This window comes from Carettochelys insculpta, chromosome 24, assembly GCF_033958435.1.
Source record: "Carettochelys insculpta isolate YL-2023 chromosome 24, ASM3395843v1, whole genome shotgun sequence".
NCBI lineage: Eukaryota > Metazoa > Chordata > Testudines > Carettochelyidae > Carettochelys > Carettochelys insculpta.
This window is the reverse complement of record NC_134160.1, coordinates 12360510-12381925: the sequence shown is the minus strand read 5'-3', so window position 1 is coordinate 12381925 and position 21416 is coordinate 12360510. Positions and strand designations below refer to the sequence as shown.

General features: G+C 48.5%; 1 protein-coding gene across 23 annotated transcripts in view; it reads right to left on the bottom strand.

Annotated features, from left to right (window-relative positions):
• The window catches only part of EPB41 (erythrocyte membrane protein band 4.1), a 217682-nt gene that overhangs the window by 159538 nt on the left and 36728 nt on the right, over positions 1-21416 (bottom strand). For 22 of the 23 annotated variants that reach the window (XM_074976553.1, XM_074976561.1, XM_074976556.1 and 19 more), the window contains exon 1: positions 20469-20557. The exons of the other annotated variant lie outside the window; for it this stretch is intronic. The gene's annotated coding sequence lies outside the window, so the exon portion shown is untranslated. Of the gene's footprint in view, positions 1-20468; positions 20558-21416 lie in introns of those variants that run through there. 23 annotated transcript variants of the gene reach the window in all.

The window sequence follows — 21416 nt, the reverse complement described above, 5'->3', positions numbered from 1 at the left end:
ATATGTAACACAGAGGTCCAATAAAAACAGACAAATCAGACACATAGAAATAAAGGGAGAGGGGTGCAAAAAGCTTAAAGTGTCCTGCCTGAGACTATTACAAATACAAAAGGGAGGGAAACTGTCCTTGTAACGCGTGAGGTAATTGCTGTCTCTATTAAGACCAAAAGTTAGCGTATCGAATTTGAGCATGAACCCCAGTTAACACATCTCCCTTTGTAATCTGCTGTTAAAGTCTCTTTGTTGTAGGATGCATATTCTCAGATCTTTAACAGAATGGCCCACTCCACTAAAATGCTCACTGACAGGTTTATGTGTATTCAGATTCCCAATGTCTCCTCTATGCCCTTTCATTCTTTGGCAAAGCGTTTGTCCACTTTGTCAGATATACATAGAGGAGCATTGCTGGCACATGATTGCATATACAACCTTGGTTGAGGTACAGGAGAATGAGCCCCTGATCTTGTAATTAATGTAGTTAAGTCCAGTGATAGTATCTCCAGAAGGAATATGTAGACAAAGTTGGCAACCGGGTGTGTTGCAAGGAAAAAATCCAGGATTAGTATTACTGTGGTACAGGCCTGTGGTTGCTAATGAGAATTTTCATGAGGTTAGGAGGTTGTCTATAGGAAAGAACAAGCCTCTCACTTTGGGCCTTCTGACATGTAGTATGTTCTAGTATAGGTTGCAGGTTTTTTGATGATGTGCTGCAAGGGTTTAAACTGGGGGCTGTAGGTAATGACAAGTGGTGTTCTGTTATTGAACTTCTTTGGCTTATCTTGAAGTAGCTGGTTTCTGGATATTCATGTGGCCCTGTCAATCCGTTTTTTACTTCTCCCGGTGGGTTATTAAGTTTTACAAATGACTGGTAGAGATCTTGAAGTTTTGGTCTCTGTCAGTAGTATAAGAGCAGATGAGATTGTATGCAAGCGCTTGACTATAAAGGATGGATCATGTGGCGTGTGCTGGATGGAAGCTGAAGGCATGTACGTAAGTGTAGTAATCAGTGGGTTTCTGGTAGAGAGTGGTGTTGATCTGACCATCAGTGATTTATACTGTGGTGGCCAGCAAATGTATCTCCCATGTGGAATGGTAAAGGCCGAGATTGATGGGGATTGTAGCTTGTTAAAGTCTCTGTGGAATTCTTCCAGAGTCTCTTTACAATGACACAGATGTCATTGATGTACCATAAGTAAAGGAGGGGTAATAGCTTCTAGCTAGTATGTATGTGAAAAATATTGTCAAACCCCATATATGAAATGGACATTTTCATTTTGGGTAGTCTCACAGTAGACTATCTATGAGTTTACTTGCAAAGTCCCTCTCTCATTTCTTGCCACATATATTTGCTTTAAGATTTTTATATGCAACATCCTTATTGCATGATTTCGCAGCATATGCAACACACATGGCAGATGAGGCAATATGTATCACTGGACCAACTTCTGTTTACACTTTCATGTTTACACATATCAGTCTCTCTCAACAACAGAAGTTGGTCCAAGAAAAGAAATAATCTTGCTCACCTTATCTGTCTACTTCCAAAGTGGCAATTAAAAGTTAAAGGCAAGAATACAGTCAGGTGTCAGAGTACGCAATCCCGCTCTTACACATCTGACCCCAATTCCTACAGTAAACCCTGCACTGTGATTTCCACTTGCTCTAAACTCGCTCCCCCAGCCCTGGCTCAAACACACCCAGCTCTGCCCAGCCCCAGCTCAGCACCCCCCCCACTCTGCTCACCACCAGCACACAGCTCCTGCTCACCCCTGATCCCTGCCTCTGGCTCTAGCTCACCACCCCTCAGACTCCAGCTCAACCTCCCTGGTCCAGGTTCAACACCCTGCTAACTCACCACCTGCGCACAGCTCCCGCTCACCCCGCACACCCACACCTGTCTCTAGCTCACCACCTCCATGCATGGCTCCAGCTAACCCCCACCCCAGTTTAAAATGTCCACGCTGGTTCAAACCCCTCACGCGGCTCTGGCTTCATCCTCCCTCCCCGGTTTAAGCTGCGCGCACACACGGCTCTGGTTCAAACCACTTGCCCCCACCCTGCGTGGCTCCACTTCAACACTCCACCCCACGCTGGTTCAAGCCACCCACTCCCCAGTTCAACCTTCCTCCCAGTTAAGCTGCCCGCCCTGCGCAGCTCCAGTTCAACCCCGCTGATAGCTCACCACCCATGTCCAGCTCTGGTTCCAGATCAACCCCCTGCCCCCCCCACCCCCACCCCCCGGCTCCCCGCAGCCCAACTCACCACCTGAGCAGGACTCTAGCTCACCATCCCCACACACAGCTCTGGCTCAACTTCACTCCCCCTCAAGCCCTAACCCACCCCAGGTTTAGCCACCCCCCCACCTCCCACGGCCCCAACACACCACCAGACTTAACCCTCCCCAACTGCCCCCCAACCCAGGACTTACCTTTCGCTGCTTCCCCGGCTGTAGAAAATGTGTTCTGCCAAGGAAAAAAAAACCCACAGACTTCCACTTACGTGAAATCCGGGTTTATGCAAGGACACATGGAACAGAACCCTCGCGTACTCTGAGGCCTTACTGTACAAACAAAACCCACTAACCACTTACTTTAATACCCTCAGGCCAGTAAGTGAGAGATTGGGGCAAAGGAGGGGAGTTTACTAATTGCAGTATCAACGTTAAGATAAACAATCTTTCCACTTTCAATCAAATAATGTAAAAGAAAGAGAAAGAAACTAAGACCACATGCAGGAATGTAACCATTTCTAGATTCTCCAAGCAAATGCTGGAAGCACTCCAATATCAGAGCTTAAATTTCAGTTTTATCCTGGAGGTAATGAAAAAAGTTGCCTCCTACAGTTTTTTCAGATTGGCATGCTAGGAACTCAAAAGTAGACTTGATATTTTACTATCAAGCTTCTTTTGTTCACCAGAAGAATGGGATCCACATCGGAACTCACAACACAAACACACTACAATGAAACAATTGACTTATTTTCTCTCCATATCTTCAGTTTTCTTTACCTAAACTTTATTACACATTCCCTAGAACTCGGTCATACTTTTAATATGAAATGTGTACTCACCTTAATGTGCACATTTACAAGACACATTATGAGAGGGTTTGAAAACAAAGTTGTATATCAGAAAAAAAGATACATTTGGCCTGAAGTTTTACCCAGTGTACACTTGACACTATTTTTGAAAAATTTCAGTCAAATTGGTTCTGCCATTTTAAGAAGAAAGCTAGTGAAAAGATAGTCACGGGCCACCCCCTTGCTTTAAAATTAGCTCACAAATATAATCAAACAGCTACAGAAGAGCAGTCAAAAGGAAATATATTAGCCCCAGATTAAATAGGTCCCTGTTGCTATGGTAAACTGACAGAGACTAATCCAGAACCAGTAGGAACTTTCCAGAATCAGTCAGGGCAGTCAATCCAATTAAAGCACCTGGAGCCAATTAGGTTTCCAAAGTAAAGTAAACCGGACTAATCAGAACACCTAGAACAATTAAGAACCAGCTGAAACTAGTTAAAAAGGACTCCTCTGCTCTTGGCTCAGTGTATGCAAGGAGCTGAGAAGAAAAAGATGGGGTGAAGGATCTAGTTCAAACAGGTTCTAGAAAGAAGAACCTATGGGTAAGGAAGGTGCTGAGGAGAGCTGTGGGGATGTGATCTAGGGAGTTGTAGCCACATGATAGCTGTTATTGGAGACATTTGTAGGTAGCTGCTTTCACTGGATCCCTGGACCGCAGCCTAGAATAGAGCCTGGGTTCTACTCACCACTCCCTCCCCATTACAGCATAGGAAAAGGACTGGTATTGGTAAAGGGGTTTGAGGTACAGGGTAGGACAGAGACCATGAATTTTGGTTTCCCCATGCTGTCCAACGATGATGAGAGCTCAAACTACAAGTTGGTGCCTAAACTGAGGACTACTTTGAGCTCCTGTGGCAAGTAATCTGCCCGAAGACAAGGGACCCACCAAGACTGAGAAGGAGCTCTCTCGCAATATCTATAGCTTGAATGGTTTTTCATAAAGTATCTTCATGTAGCAAATAAATTTTAAAATTCAAGTTAACCTGTATGTCTTTTGTGAACATTCTTGTATGCGAAGTTAAGAGTATGAAGGGTGAATCTAGTTTTAATTCTGTATGTGCTAATGAGGGTCATTAGGTATACTTCAGGAACTTAATGATTCAGTACTCAAACCAACCATCTGTGAATGACCATGTATGCCCAAACTGTGGTTGGTCCTACAAAAACATATGACCATTCCACTTGGTACTAGAATTCATTTCGAACCTGATATTTTTCCAAGAGGCTGGGAAGTGCTGCACAAAGTGTTCCCACCACAGGCGCAGGGCAGTCTACTTAAGTAATAGAAAGCCAGGAGGTCTTTGTCTTCAGATAGCCTTTGAAACCATCTGACCCACCCTGAAGGAAACACATAAACAAGCCTGTACAGGAGCAGCTCTGTAAAAAGCTGTACACCCTGGCAAGACTAAAGATCAACTCTGACTTAAAGCACATTACTTGAGATAAGCAACTGTTTAGAGTAAGATATTGCATGTAACAAATTTTAGTAATTAAAATTAGCTGGTATTTTTGTTTTGTTTAATGTTCATCTGAGTGTTTTCACTGGTAACCACTTAAATCCTACGTTTTAATACTGAAACACATTACAAAGCCTAGTGTAAGTAACCATTACCTGGGAGCAGAGCAACAACTGTGCACCTCCCTCCGTCATTGTTAAAGGTGGAAACATCTTCATAATGTTGTATAAAACTTCTGTACATAGTAAGATTGATTTTATGTGGGGTTTTGTCCTCTTTAGCCGTGTCTACACGTGCACGCTACTTCAAAGTAGCGGCACTAACTTCGAAATAATGCCCGTCACGTGTTGGGCGCTATTTCGCTGTTAACATCGACGTTAGGCAGCGAGACGTCGAAGCCACTAACCCCATGAGAGGATGGGAATAGTGCCCTACTTCGACGTTCAACGTCAAAGTAAGGACCGTGTAGTCGTTGCGCGTCCCGCAACATCGAAATTGCGGGGTCCTCCATGGTGGCCATCAGCTGAGGGGTTGAGAGACGCTCTCTCCAGCCCCTCAGCTCAATGGTGGCCGCGTGGAGTGGCCCCTTAAAGGTCCCCTCCCCCTCCCTTTCCTGTGCAGGAAGCTGAGAGAACGTGCAGGCGGCAACCCAGACACGCGGCCAGCCTGCACATCTCACAGCCAGCACAGACAGCCACCCCAGCTGGGATGGCCGCCCGGCAGCCCCCCCAGCGGACCCCCCCCCAAGGGGAGCCAGGGCAGCCAGGGCTCCCAGGCTGGCCGCCAGACTGGGAAGCGGCAGCGGGGCCCCTCCTGGACGGAGGCCGAGCTTCGGGACCTGCTAGGGCTCTGGAGCGAGGCGCAGGTGCTCCAGATAATGGGGAGCAAGAAGCGGAACGCGGATGCGTTCGCTCGGCTGGCCAAGGGCCTGGCCGCCTGGGGTTACCCTGCCCGCACTCCGGACCATGTCCGGAGTAAAGTGAAAGAGCTGCGGCAGGGTTACGCCCGGGCCCGGGATACGGCCGGCCAATCTGGGGCCGCCCCCGTCACTTGCCCCTTTTACAGGGAGCTCAGGGACATCCTGGGCCCCCAGCACACCTCCTCCTCGGCTGAGAAGCACCAGCAGGCCCCGGAGCCGGAGTCCACCCTGGAGGTAAGCCCCGCACCCCGGGGGCCCCCCCTGGAGCCCACCCCCGGGGCACCGGAGCAGAAGGAGGGGGCGGGGGGACTCCTCCTCCACTGAGATGGGGCTGCAGATCCTCCTCCCATCCCGGAGCAGCAGCCAGGCGTCCGCCCCCTGGGTGTCCCCCGGCCATGGGAGTGGACCTACAGGTATGTACCCCCCCGCTGTACACCCCCGGGGTTGAGGAGCGGGGGTAATAGATATGTGGCCAGGGCCCTCCACGTGCCCAGATGGCCATGTCCCTCACAGGAGTGCATCAGCCCCTGCCCCCCACCCCCAGCACAACAGTGCCATGCCCCATCCCCGGGGCAGGGGGGAGCAGAACCTCTAGGGTCCCCCGGGAGGACGGGGTGGGACACCCCGCAGCAGCATGTGATGGAGTGGGGGGAGTGCAAATGCAAGACTCAGGCTAGATATGAGCAACAAGCTGAATAGCTCCCAGGGGCAAAGGATGATCCTGGGGCTACAACTGGCAGGTTACACCTCTGCCCTGAACAAAGAGGAGGGAGGAGCCAAGCTGGCTTTGAATGGGGGGTGGGGGCGCCCAGGTAGAGGCTAGGGGAAGGGAGAGCTAGAAAGCAGCCAGCCTGAGGAGGGGGAAAGCTACACCCCAGAGGGGCACCCCTCAGGGTCTTCTCCCCAGGACGGGTTGGAAGGACTGTCTCTGACCGCTGTACTGTCACTTCTGGGAGAAACTGGGCATCTGTGGCCTAAGAAACCTCTCCTGTCAGACCCTGCTGAGTGAAGTGAGAGTCACTCCCGCCGGGGGACGGGGTGCAGTGCAGGGGGACCCGTGAACCCCATCACAGCAGCATCTCCCGGGGACAGGGATGAGGAACCTGCAGCACAGGGGTGGGGGGACAAGGGCCACGGCTCGGGGCCCACACTAACACCTGTCTCCACTCTTCTTCCCCCACTCCTGTGTTCCACAGCTGCACCATTGGAAGGACCGGAGAGTGCCGGCGAGGCTTCAGTGGTCCCAGAAACCCCTCCGGGGCCATCGCTCCAGGCCAGCCCCTCGGCGGAGGACCAACCGGCCCCACAGCAGGCAAGACGGCGGACCCAGCACCACCACCCGATGGCGACGGACCCCCAGCTGCTGGCCATCCATCGTCGGCAGCTGGAGGTCGCGGAGCAGCGCCTGTGGGTGGAGCAACGCCGCCTCCACCTCCAGGAGCGGGCGCTGGCCTGGCGCCAAGAGGCATGGGGGGCCTACATGGACACGTTCAACCGCCTAGTGGACTACCTGGCCCCCCATGCCGCGCCGGCCACCGCTGCGCCCGCCCTGACTGCTCCACCCGCCGTGCCACCCGCTGCTCTGCTCGTCGCTGTGCCGTCCACTGTCGCCCCGCCACACGCCACCGAGGGCCGGACCGCCAAGGGAGACCTGGGGCCAGCTGAGACTCGCCGGACGTATCTTCCGGTCCGCCCAGCCCCCAGCCAGCCCCGGACAGGGCTGCGTCCGAGGCGGGGCTCCCGGCTGCCCACCCCCAGTGTCGGACTATAGGGGCGTGGGGCCCAGGACGTGGCCCCCCCCTTGTATATAGTTTGGGCTTATTTATTTGTGCCCCCCGTTTGCCCCGTCCCCCCCCATGTAAATAATTCTCCTCTTCCTTGCAATCCCTGTTGTTTTTTTTTTGTAAATATATGCATACTTTTTTTTATTATTCACTTACAATAGTTAGAAGTTCTTGTATATAGTTTGATATTAGTTAAAACAGTTAAAAGAAAACCAGTTTGATTTTACAAACAAGTGTCTGCTTTTATTTGTCCAGGAAAAGGGGGGGGGGGGGTGCTGTCGGGTGCTCCGTGGTGTGGGCATAGGGGCAGGGAGTGTTGTGGAGGAAGGAGGGGGGGGCTCGCAGTGGGGGGCCTGGCAGAGTTCACCCTGCGGCCTCATCGAAGTGGGCCCACAGGGCCTCCCGGACCCGGGTCCCTTCGGGGTCCACCTGGCGACTGGGGGCAGCGGGTGGCTGCATGTCGGCCCTGCCGACCTCCACAGCCCAGCCCTGAAAAAAGGCCTCCCCCTTGCTCTCCACCAGATTGCGTAGGGCGCTGCACGCACCCACAATCTTGGGGATGTTGGTGGGGCCCGCATCCAGGCGGGTGAGGAGACATCTCCAGCGCCCTTTGAGGCGGCCAAATGAGCGCTCCACCACCTGGCGTGCGTGGTTCAGGCGCTGGTTGAAGCGCTCCTGGCTGGCAGAGAGATGGCCCATGTACAGGTGCATGAGCCAGGGCTGGAGGGGGTATGCCGCATCTGTGATGACGCAGAGGGGCATGGTGGTGTCCCCCACAGGGCTCTCCCGCTGGGGGATGTAGGTCCCCACCTCCAGCCGGCGACACAGGCCTGAGTTCTGGAAAACCCAGGCGTCGTGGGTGCTGCCAGGCCAGCCCACATAAACATCCTGGAAACGGCCCCGGCTGTCCACCAAGGCCTGGAGGACCACTGAGTGGTAGCCCTTGTGGTTTATGTAGCGTCCTCCACTGTGTTGCGGGGCGCGGATGGGGATGTGAGTCCCATCCAGAGCCCCAAAGCAATTGAGGAAGCCCAGCGTGGCAAAGCCCGCGATGGTGGCATCTAGGTCCCCCAGCCTCACGAGCCTGTTGAGGAGCATGGTGTTGATGGCGCGCACGACCTGCAGGGGAAGCACATGGGAGAGCACCAATGAGGGGTGAGTAGGGTGTGCGCGGCCCTGCTCTGCCCGGGCCCCCCTGCCCTCCCCTCCCCTCCCCTCCCCTCCCCTCCCCTGCCCGGGCTGCCTACCCCTCTCCCTCCGTGGGTCCTCATACCTCCATGAGGACAGCCCCTACGGTGGCCTTGCCGACGCCAAACTGCTGTCCCACGGATTGGTAGCTGTCTGGAGTGGCCAGCTTCCAGACAGCGATGCCGACCCGTTTCTCCACTGGGAGGGCATGCTGCATGGCGGTGTCCTGGTGCCTGAGTGCGGGGGTGAGCCACTGGCACAGCTCCATAAATGTCTGCCGGCTCATCCTAAAGTTCTTGAGCCAGCGGTCATCGTCCCACTCCTCAAGCACCAGCCGCTCCCACCAGTTGGTGCTGGTGGGGTAGCTCCACAGGTGGCGGTGTGTGAGGCGGCGGGGGGGGTCGGGGTGCTGCAGGGTTGGGGGGTGAGTCCTGCTCCCCTGCGGGCCGCTCCTCCTCCTGTGTGGCAAGGAGGTGCTCAGCTGCCTCCCGCATGGCATGGAGCAGGGCGAGCACTGCTCCTGCAGGGGCAGCTAGGTGGATCTCTGGCTGCTGCTGCTGGGGGTCCATGACTGCGTCACCCGAGGTCTGCGTGCCTATGGCTCTTCAGACCACGTGCTGTGCAGGCTGAGTGTGTCTGGGAGGGGCCCTTTAAGGGAGCGGCTAGCTGTTGCCCCGGAAGCGCTAGTCCGCCCTGTGACCCTGTCTGCAGCTGTGCCTGGCACCCCTATTTCCATGTGTGCTACTTTGGCGTGTAGACGTTCCCTCGCAGCGCCTATTTCAATGTGGTGCTGCGCAACGTTGATGTTGAACATCAACGTTGCCAGCCCTGGAGGATGCGTAGACGTTATTTCATCGAAATAGGCTACTTCTAAGTAGGCTTCACGTGTAGACCTAGCTTTTATGAGCTGCGTACCTGGGTGCAGAGCTCTTGCCATGGAGCCTTCCTTATCTCAATTGGTTCAGTGTCTGCTCTTACAGGGTGACAATCCCACCTCTGTGCCTTGGCTGGCAGAGACCAGAGCTTCTGCCCCAGCAGGACAAGATCAGGGGGAGCCCTAAAGGGCATGAAGGTGGGCATCAGTGACATAAGGAACTGCCCCCAAGGAAACTTGCAATCCCACCTGTTAAAGATATTGTTTTGCATATGTTAATCTCTGCAATATTTTCTTCAATAAATTTTAGATAGCCTGTTTTATAGAGCGAAAAGAGTTGAGGTTTTGCTACACAGTGTTTGTGTCAGTAGTATACTTTTTGCCATTCTAGTGCAAGTCCACCCACGCTATGGCTATGTTACAAAAGACCTGTAGCTGTTAACTCCCCAAGGGTTCGAGGTGGGGAGAGCATGCTCTAGTCCAAAACCAAGCAGAACATTCCCTATTAGAGTAAACTCTGATATACCACATCCACAGGACCAGGAGGAGGTTGCCAGATAATCAAATAATCTGGCTAACAAAGTAGAGTGACCATCTCTCTCTGTCCCAAATACGGGACAGGGAGATATGAGGGGAGGGGCAGCTCCTCCCAGCTCCGTCAAGCCCCAGGGAGCAAGGAAGGAGGCAGCAGCTGCTGGTACTCCCCGAAATGCCGGGGAAGCAGCAGCCACCACCGGCAATCCCCCAAAGCCCCAGGGAAGTGGCAGCTGCTGACCCTACCCCAGTACAGTCACAGCTGCCAGTCCTCCCCAGAAGCCCAGGGAAGCAGCCATCACCAACGATTTCCCCCAGAGCCCCAGGAAAGCCGTAGCTGCCCACAATCCCCCACTTTCCCAATGCTCAGGGAAGTGACTTCTGCCAGCTGCTAGCAGAAAAGGTGAGGGGGAGAGCCCAAATACAGGACAATTTGTCCCCTTTTTAAAAGTAAGTAGGGATGCCTTTTTTGCATCCTAAATACGGGACTGTCCCACCCAATATGGGACAGATGGTCACTCAAAAACAGAATATACTCACACTGGGTGGGAGAACAGAGGATCCTGCCAGCTGAACTCAGACACAGCACTGAGGGAGAGGTCTGGCCCCTTCCAGGTGCAGGGACCTACTCTCCCTCTCTGTGACAGCTGCACTAAGCAGCAGCTCGGAGAAATGCATGGCAGCAATGAGCAGGCTTGCTCTCCCCGACCCTTGTGTGTTGCTCTCATGCTCTGTACAAACCCCAACCCTCATGCTGCTTCTCTGTGCTCCTGCCCGGTGTCCACTGACCAGACCTGCCCTTCTGTGAGTCATGCCAGTTATTCAAGTGTGCCAGATAATCAAATATGGATAAAACAAGAGTTTACTGTATTGCAATTTCCAGCTGATCCAGACACTCTAGCTGAGCACAGTAAGGCTCACTTGTGTGCTCACTGATTCCCTTCCCACATATGCACTGTGTTTGCCTATACTGCAAAAAAACCCAAAGCTGGTCCCTGTCAGGTAACTTAGCTAAGAGGCTGTTTAACTGCACTTTGAACATTCAGGCTTGGTCTGCAGTCTAAGCCCTAGGACACTCCCATCTTGCAGGATCCTTGAGATCAGATTGCAGCTTGAATCCCAATGCTTACACCACAGTGAAACAGCTCCTTATTCCAAGCTCAGCAACCCCAAATCAGCTATCACAGGCCAGCCGTATCTGTCAACTGCAATGTGAACATGGAGCTGAGCCCAGAGAAAGCTTGTCTGAGTTGAATGCACACACTAGAGATGGACCTTATGGTGCACACAGAAAGAAGACAGACTGAAGGCTAGTGGGAGCTGGAAGCAAAAGGGAAACAGGACTGGAGATTATATGGGCAAAGACACTAGGAGCCAAAGAGAGAAGAGACAGACTGGAACCCCAGGGGTGGAAAGAAATGGGACATGATCATGTAATAGTTTTTATGCATTGCTTGGACAGTGCTAAGTGAGCAGATATCTCATTTTGTTTAATGTTATTTATCAGTGTGTCCCCATGCCTTATTTATTGCCGACCATGCAAACCCTGTTCTCATGACAATTAAGTTTCCTTGTGGGCTTATGGCACTTATCAATACTGTGTCCAAATATTTCAAACATTTGTCTTCACAAAATCCCTGTGAAATGAATATTGTCCCTGTTTCACAGACAGGCAACGGAAACAGAGATAAGGGATACTCAGTTTGAGACACCTATATCTTGTCACATAACGCACTTCATATGTTCAAAATATAGCTTGCATTTACATCAGCTGCAAGTTTGCAGCTTTTTGGGGGCGGGGGTGGAAATCACTAAGTCATAAGTGAGGAACCCAGAACATTGGGGAAAAAACACAAACAATGGTTTAGGCGATTTGCCCATCGTCATACAGGAATACAGAAGCAGGGAAGGACCATTTTTTCTAGTCCAGCAATCCCCTGGCTCACCATTCCAACTCCTGGAACAAATAAAGCAGAAATTATACAGGCAACTCTCCTTCACTACACAGATTTGTTCTGGAGATAAATCAAGTAATTCCTTTGCACTGAATAAGGCAAGAGTTTTGCTGAAAAAAAATAGCAAGTTATTATACAACTGAGAACATAATGAATACAGATAGGAGGACTTTCATTCCTTGGCTTTGTAACCATAAATACTAAGTTAACAAAATGCCTACACAGAACAATTTGAGACTGTCCTCCTCTCTAAAAGCCCAGTGCCCTCTCATGTCTCAATGTGAAGTCAGAATAGGGGAACTTTGCTACTGCCAGCTGTAAGAACAGTTCAATACAAAGACAGTAGAAGATATACAAGTCGGCAACACTAACGCTGAACAAGCTGACGGCCAGAAAGTTTATTGGAACTCCTTTTTCTGGAGCTGGCTATTAAATTAATAATGCAAATTTTACTGACTAGGCCTTGTTGCATTGTTCGAATGTCACTTCGAATTACATGGGCCACAATTTGCCCAACTGGCTCCAAATTATAATACTGGGAAACCCCCACCCCACCCCATACACACACACACACCCCCACACACACTTTAGTTCCCCAAACCCTCAAAATGTACTTTATGCTTTCAGGAGAATGGGCAATCCTTATATCAGCATATACAGGTGCAGATTTTCTTCCATTCAGAAGGATAAACACTAGTTCAAGTGTTGAATCTGCCCAAAAGCTTAAGGGATTTTTAAAAAGTGACATCACAGGGTGCTCATCCCCAACAACAGATGGGAGAAACCACTCTTCAAATATATGTGCATGGGAAGAGGAATACACATCACATGACGAGAGATTACACCTACTGCCCTGAACTCCTCTAATATCAGAAGCACTCTGCAGGTTGTAAGCTTGCTGCAGTGATTACGCTTTCACTAACCATGAGTGACAACAGAAAGGAGGGCTGCTCAAAGCAAACAAAATGTCCAATGTCCTTCATCTGAGTAGAGTTAAACAAATCACTATACAGCTAAGGACAATGCAAATTACACATACAGACTGTCTAACATGAGAACCCTCTGTCGCCAGAAGTGACTGTGGGAAGAGATTTCACAGCAAAACTTCTGTCGACAGATTGTGTCTACACATAAAAGCAAATCAAAAAGCAAACCGCTCTATCAACAGAGAGCAGCCAGACTGAAAAATATCATACCTGAACATGGAGAGGTATAAATAACACTGCTGGCAAATGTGCCAAGTTTTGTCAACAAAGCACATTTGATGTCTAGATGCTCCATGGGTTTTTCTGACAAAAGCCCAGTTTTACCAGAAAACCCCTTGCATGTAGGCATAGCTATGGCCCCTTTTCATCTCAAGAGACGATGGTTAGCAGCAGTAGTGAGGATCTACTGGCAGTGTTTCAGTCTGCAGATTCTCTCTTGGGTTATCCCTCCAATATTGGATTTGCATGGTCAAGTGCAGTAACCGCATGTCAGTCTGTCTATTTCCAAATTCTGAAGTTCTTTCGTTTGGTTTGAACAAATACTATTGAATGATGATGTGCCATCATAGCAATCGTCACCAGGTATTTCAATCTGATAATGTACATTACCAGAATTTTGCATCAATGTTGAATTTTTTCATGGCGTTTTTTCATATATCTTTGAATCTTAGCTTTGGTCTTCCTCTTGTTCTCAACCCACATGACAGTTCACTGAAGATGATTTCTCTGGGAAGACATTAGTCACCCATCTTCCCATATGACCAAGCCATTGTAGTCTTCTGCTATTGAGGATCGCTATGAGGCTGGGTACGCCAGATCTTGACAAGGCATCAGAACCATACAGCAGGATACGCAATATACATGCCTGGTAAATTAGTATCTTTGTTTTCACTGTCCACTTGGGACTCTTCCAGGCTCGTTTCATAAGTCTGCCAAAAGTAGCTGCCTTCCCGATTCTGATGTTCAGTTCTTGGTCCATGGATAGGTTTGTAGTGACAGTAGGTCCAAGGTAACAGAATTGTTGAATCACATTTAATGAGCCACTATCCAGAATGACATTGGGTCTCTGAGGTATACTGAGTGAATACAACAGGTTTTCTTCAAGCTTACGTCAAGGGAAAACAACTTACAGGCTCTAGACAGAGAATGCATCAGTGACTTCAACATGTCTTCATTATGAGCAACGAGAGCTGCATCATCTGTAAAGAGGAGTTCTCAAATGATGGCTCTCTCTACAACTTGGCAACACTCAAGGCCAAAACTAAGGACAAGAGAGTCATCTAAATCTTGTGCAGAGAAATACATAGCTGTGTGAGTTTTGAAATGCGCAATTCAGTAGAACTGAACAGTATACTGAAGAGGAGGATGGGGTAAGAAAACATCCTTGTTTGTCTCCGCTGGTCATCGCAAACAGTTCCAATGTAGATCCATCATATTGCACTGTTGCTTTCATGTTTTCATGAAAGGATGTTATGAGCCTGAGTAGGGTTGATGGGCAGCCAATCTTGGTTAATACTCTGTATAGTCCTGATTTACTGACTGTGTCAAACGTTTTTGTTAAATCCACGAATGCTATGAATAACGGCTTTCCTTGTTCTCTGCATTTTTCCTGTAGTTGTTGAAGAGAGAAAATCATGTCCATTGTTGACCTGCCAGCTCTGAAGCCACTTTGTGTTTCTGGATAGACTTGATCTGCAAGTTTTCGAGGGCATTTGAGAATGACACAGGCAAATGCTTTTCCTGTGATGCTCAGTAATCCGATGCCTCTGTAGTTGTTGCAGTCACCTTTTGTTTTTATAGAGAGAGTGGTGATGTTTGCATCCTTCATGTCATGTGGGACATCTCCTGCTCTCCAACATTTTAGGAATAAATTGTAGATGAAGGGGAAGAGCACAGCCTTGTTTGCCTTCAGGACTTCAGTTGGGATTCTGTCATTTCCTGGTACTTTTCCACTGGAGAGAGCATCAAGAGCTTGAGTAAGTTCCTCCTCCGTAGGTTCTGCATCTATCTCAGACATTTCTGGAAGAGTTGGGATGAGGTTGTCAAGTTCAGGTTGTATTGTACGCTTGTGGGAATAAAGACTTGAGTAGTGTTCCACCCATCTGGACATCTGCAGCTTTGTCTGTGATCACCTGTCCATTTAAATGCTTCAGTGGGGTAATGTTTGGTCTGAGTGCTTTCTTCAATCATACATACTTTTCAGCTCACAGAATCACAGGGCTGGAAGGGACCTCAGGAGGTCATCTAGTCCAGCCCCCTGCTTCAATCAGGATCAACCCCCACTAAGTCATCCCAGCCAGGATCTTGCCCAAATCAGATGCCTTTTGAATACAAGAACATAGATTGGCCCAATAATTTTTCACACACCGCCTGGATTCGATCTGAAGAGCACATCTTGCGTGTCAGAGTTGATCTCTTGTGCTCTGAGATGGGTTCCTTATGTTATTCAGATCTGCCTTGTGTTTGTCTTCAAGTAGAGGCCTAAGAATGTCAGCATTTTCATCAATTCAGTCTTTGTTAGAGAATTTGTGCGCTCCAAAGGCAGATCTGGCACATTCGTATACTGCATCGCTCAGCATGGACCATATTTCATCAACAGGTTGTTGGTCAGGTTTGTGTTCCATTTTGCAGGCGAGACCCCCTGCAAAGACTGATCTTTTCAGTGCATTTCTGGTACTGAGGGTATTGATCTTTGGCTTACTGAATTCCTTTGTCACATAGTGTTTCCTTGGGACAATTTTCATTCTGCTGATGATCAGGGAGTGATCAGTATAGCAATCTGCGCTGTAGTACATGTGTGTAAATTTGATGGCGTTGAGATATCTCCTGAGTACCAGTACAAGGTCAAGTTGATGCTAGTGACCAAATCTGGGGTGGTACCCTGAAACCTTGTGACACTCTTTCAAGTTAAAGAAAGTATTAATGATGCAGAGCTGATTCTGAGGACTGAATTCAAGAAGCCTTTGACCATTTTTGTTCATTTTCCCCATACTGTGATGACAGAGGCAGAGGGGCCAGGACTGATGATCGCGTCCAACTCTTGCACTAAAGTCGTCAAGGATGTACAGTTGTTCACCTGTTAGAAAGGAGTCTAACTTTCTGAAAATTATAACAAAAGAGGTCCTTGTCTTTAGTGCATGATGCCAACGTGGGTGCATAAGTACTGATGATGTTGACATAACCTGATATGGTTCAGAGCTTCAATGATATAATGAGTTCGGATTCAGCCGCAGGAATATTGATAGATTTCAGCAGATTGTTCCGAACAGCAAATCCAATTCCACAAAGGCCATGTTACTCTGAACTCAAGCCCTTCAGAAGAAAGTGCAGTTGGTTTCTTTCACTGACCCAGCATCTGCCAGCCTGATTTTCTAGAAAGCAGCAATGTTGATGCTCAGTTTGTGTACTGTTGATCAATGACTGCTGTTTTGCATATTGAGTCTGTGTTTGTTAAGGTCACAGGAAGATTCAAGTCCTGGACACGTGGTCTGCACATTCCAGCTATCAAACCGCAGGCAAGTTGATTTACTATTTTATTTTATGGCGGGTACATCATTTACATCTACTTCTTGATTTTTGGTTTATTCCCATGCGCCCAATGAGGAAGGCAGATATGGCGGGTCAGCACCTTATTGACCAGGAGCTGCCCAACTTGAGGCGGACGGTAGCTGACCAGGAGCATGACAACTCCTCCCACCGATGAAAGTGACCCATGGCGTCCTCCTCTTCACCAGTTGAGGAGGGCTTATAACCCATAACTGCCACCTTCCTTGTTGTTTCCATGCTGTCAGCAAGGATGGTGTGTCCTCTCCATTTGGCTCCCTCTTACATGCTGCATTGCCTGGGCTAGTGTCTGGAGCAAGTAGGTTTGCCCAAGCAGCACTCTCCCACTCTCGGTCACCCCAGAGGAATCCAAAGGAAAGACAGAAGTCAGTACATGTGAAACTGAGGTGACTGTGAGGAGATGCCGGAAAGCAGATTGACAAATCATCCCTGCTAACCGCCTTAGGGTCTTCACTCTGGCTTTTCTGTCTGTGTTTACTCCCATAGCCTTTGGATTTCCCGAACCTACCCACAAGGCAGTGAGGAATTTTCTTGAAGGGTTGTCATCACTGGAGTGACATGATGAGTCATGCTTCCTTGGATGCCAATGACCAAGTCATGGTTCATATGCCATTTGGATTATATGTGATAATCCAGGGACCCAACTATCCCAGATCTTCATCTCATGCAGAACGTATGGCTATCTAGACATTGTCATAATGATAATGTTCAAAGATAGCCATTTTATCTTTCAAAATACATCTAACAGGATTACAGAGGGATTTACCATATACAGTATATCAAAATCCCAGCAAAGTCCTGAAAGAGCACATCAATTTAAAACAGAATCTTCCCCAAAATCTAGAACTGCCTCATAAAATGAATAGACCTATGTCTGCACACAACAGTTAGTATTTGATTTTTCCACACAAATCAACTTGGTGTACAAGTAACAGAGAACAGTTTGCAAGCATAAACAACAATGTAAAGACAAATTTTTATCTGGACTAACCATAAACATTCCTATATAATCTCATCTGATGGACAAAAGGTAACACCTGCTGATAATGTATCCCACAGCTCTTCACAGCTTCCTGTTCCTCAAAGCAGTACCACAAGTGAGGAAATACCAGCTTTTAATGGACAACAGATATAAACAAACAAACAAACAATCACAAAAAGCTCACTCATCTTGAGCCACACATTCAGCAGGCTGCATAAAACTCACGAGAATACTTGTACGCAGAGAGCAAAATAACATACAACTGATCACAAACTAAGTAGACTTCCATTTGAAATTATCTGGAATCTACACAATACACTCCCTGAAGTGCCTTTGATTTCACAAAAAAAATGGAGACTAAGTTTGATAACTTTTTCTCGCTATTTTGGTATTTTTTCCTAATACTTTTGAAAAATTATGCTGAACTATAAGTCAGCCTGTGAACTTTCAGGAAAGCTGATGTGTCTCTAATGAAGTTGGAGCCAGAAATAAAGACATATTGTGATGCTGATGTTGTTATTAATCTATGGCAGGCCCAGCATGCCCACCCCATCTCAATGAACATCTCCTCTTTGAAGGGTTCCACAACACCTTACATTTCTTATCATTGCTTTTCAAAATGAATTTGGAAAGCAATTTGAGCAAGCATAAGTCAACTACCAGTAGAGCACATCCAAACATTAACCCAGTCCCATGTACACACAAAGGTTTCTTCATTTAGTTAATATAGACGAGGATAAAGTTCTGAAAATCTAACTGCAAATTTCAAAAGGCACATTAGCACACACAGAAGCACAGCAAAAATAGAATCAAACCCTTCTGTCTTCCAGAGCTCTAATTAATTTTGATAGTCAAGATGAATTAATGGTCTTGTCACCATTTTAAAAGCTCAGAGCTTTGTATGATCATCTTTCAAGAGGGCTCATTTCTGGTACCCCATCATCTATCTCTTTTATGTTCTTTGCAAACATACTCCTGGAACAGGGACTACTGGGACTCTAAACAAAGATATAAACATCATGATGGTAAAAGGCTGACAGAACAAATTGTTTTGTTGAAAACAGAGGTATAATACAAATATTTGTGCTCTCTTCCACCTAAAATCCATTAATGCAGAGATTATTACATTATCTTGCATTTGAATATGGATCAAACAAAAGCTGTACTTGATAAGAATCTTCTAAAGAGACACCATCCTGAAATATTGCCAGAGTGTTTATCATATTACCAGACATCACAAGGAATTAAGTTTTTGTTGTTTTGATTTCTTGGTTTAAAGGAAAAACCATTTCCTGAAGGACATCTCTGCATCATGACTCACCTGTGATCAAAATATCATTACATCATTTAGCTTCTAAAGATCACTCTGAAACTCATATGCAGAACTACAGAATCTGGATTTATATGAGAACCTTTGTCATTCCAGGGCATCTATAGGCTTCAAACCACACCACATTTGAATGATCTTACCCTACAGTGATTCTTTGATCACTAATGAATGTATTTTTAAGAGTGGTTGCTTGCCAGGGAAGTGGCAAAGCCTGAGGTATCCATCTACTTTAGGGTCCTAACTAAAAGGATGAAGTATTATATCACAGATTGCTCAGCCTTGCAAATTCAAAGAAAATCTCACATCAACTCCTAAAAATGCCACCTTAATGCACCATATCTACAGAAACATATATAGGGCAGTAAAAAATGCTACAAACATTAGTTACCTTCTGCGCTAATATCTAAAAACAAGAAACTTTTATTTCACTTTTTACCAACTGTCATAACATTGGCAAACTGGTGCAAAAGATTTTAAAAGGAACAACATTTACTTAAAATCTAATCAGTTAAAAAAGACAAAAGCGATTACTGAGACTTGACATCCTTGAATACTTCTGGGAATTTCTGTGATAGTACAATGAGATTTTTCTAAATTTTAAAAAACAAGCATTCCCACCTGCCATTTTACCCAAAGCATAGGGAAAGCGAGCACACAAGTGAAACTGGCAGAACACGTAGAACTATAAAACTGAAAAGGGGGAACAAAAACCCACAAGTGTTTCTTTTCTTCTTTTCCATTACTGCTTGAAACAGTAGAGATAATTTTGAGGCAGATATGTGATTTTTAAATTGACTATGCCCCTTTGAAATTGTTTTTGTTTTAAATACTAAGATTCCCTTTTAAAAAGCCCTCTCAATTGCAGTGTCCTTTTAACATAAAGCAGAAGCAAACCAAGAACTATTTTAGACCAATCAAATCCGTGACTAAAAGCAGGATGCAACATAGGCAGATCAGTTTAACCCTTCAGTCGCTAAAATATACAAAAATTACTCCCAAGGGTAAGGTTTTTCCATAAGCAGAAGCAATTTTCTGTGTAGGCCTGGTTCATGCAAGACAGCGTCATTAACAATAGTACCTGCTCTAGCATCGCAACATTCAATCCAGCTCATCTACCAGGCCTGCACTATTTCTGAAATCTCTTCCTCCAGAGAGCTCTCACAATTGATGGATTGCCTTCCGAGATTTTTTCAAACCTTTCACCGCCATCTCTTCATTCCCACTATGCTCCTCCTGCCTCTCCCAACCCACCTCCCTCCCACACAATAGACTCACTGGAGGTTAGAAACAGGAAACACCTACCGACCCACCGCATCCCTCCCTCTGCACACGCAGGACATGATACATGCCCCCCGCCCACACACACATATATAAAGGACGGAGCTGGCATTCAGCGGACATGCGGCACATGATCCTGACCATCCTCACCGCCCCCGTCTCCGTCCGCCTCCCACCAGTTCTGCGCCTCGACCATTCTGCTCTCCTGTGGCGCCACAAACCCTCCATCCCACAATGCTCCGTGCCATACACCACCTCGCTAGCCCGGGCGCTCCGGCGACAGGCTCGCCACCAAGCAGGGCTGAGCGCGAAACAGACCCGGCCTTAGCCACGCTGCCCCCGCAGCCATCTTCCAGCTCGGCCCCACTTCCAGCACCATGCCCCGCCACGCGCACCTGCCCCACAGCCCCTCACCTCACATGCCCCTTCCTCACCCGAAGCCAGGCCCTTGCCCTCCCATGCCCTCAACGCGCCCCCATTCCCCTGCGCTGACCCTCCCAGGCCGCCCCCAGCTGCCCATGCGGACACGCGCCCACCTCGCGCCGGACCGGGCCGAGCGGTCTCTCCTCACACACAGGGTGGCCGGGAAGAATCTCTAAGCCACCCGGTCCGCCGCGGTCTCGCCTCACTCGCCGGCGCCCGCTGCCCCAGATCCCTCGCCCCCTCCCCCCAATAACATAGTAGTAAGTTTCGATTGGCCAGGAAGGAAGGGCGGGGCCGCCGCCGGCTCCGCCATTGGCGGTTGGGAACCCGCGGCTCTTGAAGGGAGGGGGAAGGGCGTCGGTAGCGCGCCGCGCGCGCGATCCGAGCCGGGCGCTGAGGGCAGAGAGGCGGGAGTGGAGCCTCCTGTGCCTCTCCGATCTGTCGACAGGGGAGGGAAAGCCTGCTTGGGCACCCTCCCCCCCCCCAGAGCTGCCGGTAGAACCCGCTGTGTCCCCTGCTGCAACTGGGAGAGAGCAGGAGAAGGGCAGAGTCCCACTTCTCGAAGGGGTGAGAGACCAAGTCCCTTGGCTCCCCCCCGCCTTCTGCCAGTGGCCACACCTGTTCCAGGGCTCAGAGCCAGGCCCCTCTTTCCCCCTTGCCCTGGCGGGCTTCTGGTGGCCTTAGGACTGACCCTTTTAATGGGATAGGGTTAGACTTAGGCTATACTGTAGCCCTAGCTTGAAATAAGTTATGCAATGTGTACAACACTAATTGTATAAAACTTAGTTTGAAGCATCTTATTTCAAAACTGGTGCAGACTATAATGTACCAGTCTTCCCCATGACCCTCATAGGACAATGGCTACTAGGAATGAAATACCACACTTGAAATAGCCCTGCTATTTGGATGCGTGGTTTCCATTTCAGGATACAACTGTAAGCCCACAACAAACAACAATATAGCCTTAGCCAAAAAGGACAATTTACAAATGATGCAGGGCTAGAGTAAGGAGAAAAAAAATGCATCCTTGAAGCAATCTGTAAACCATTTCTGTTAGGACC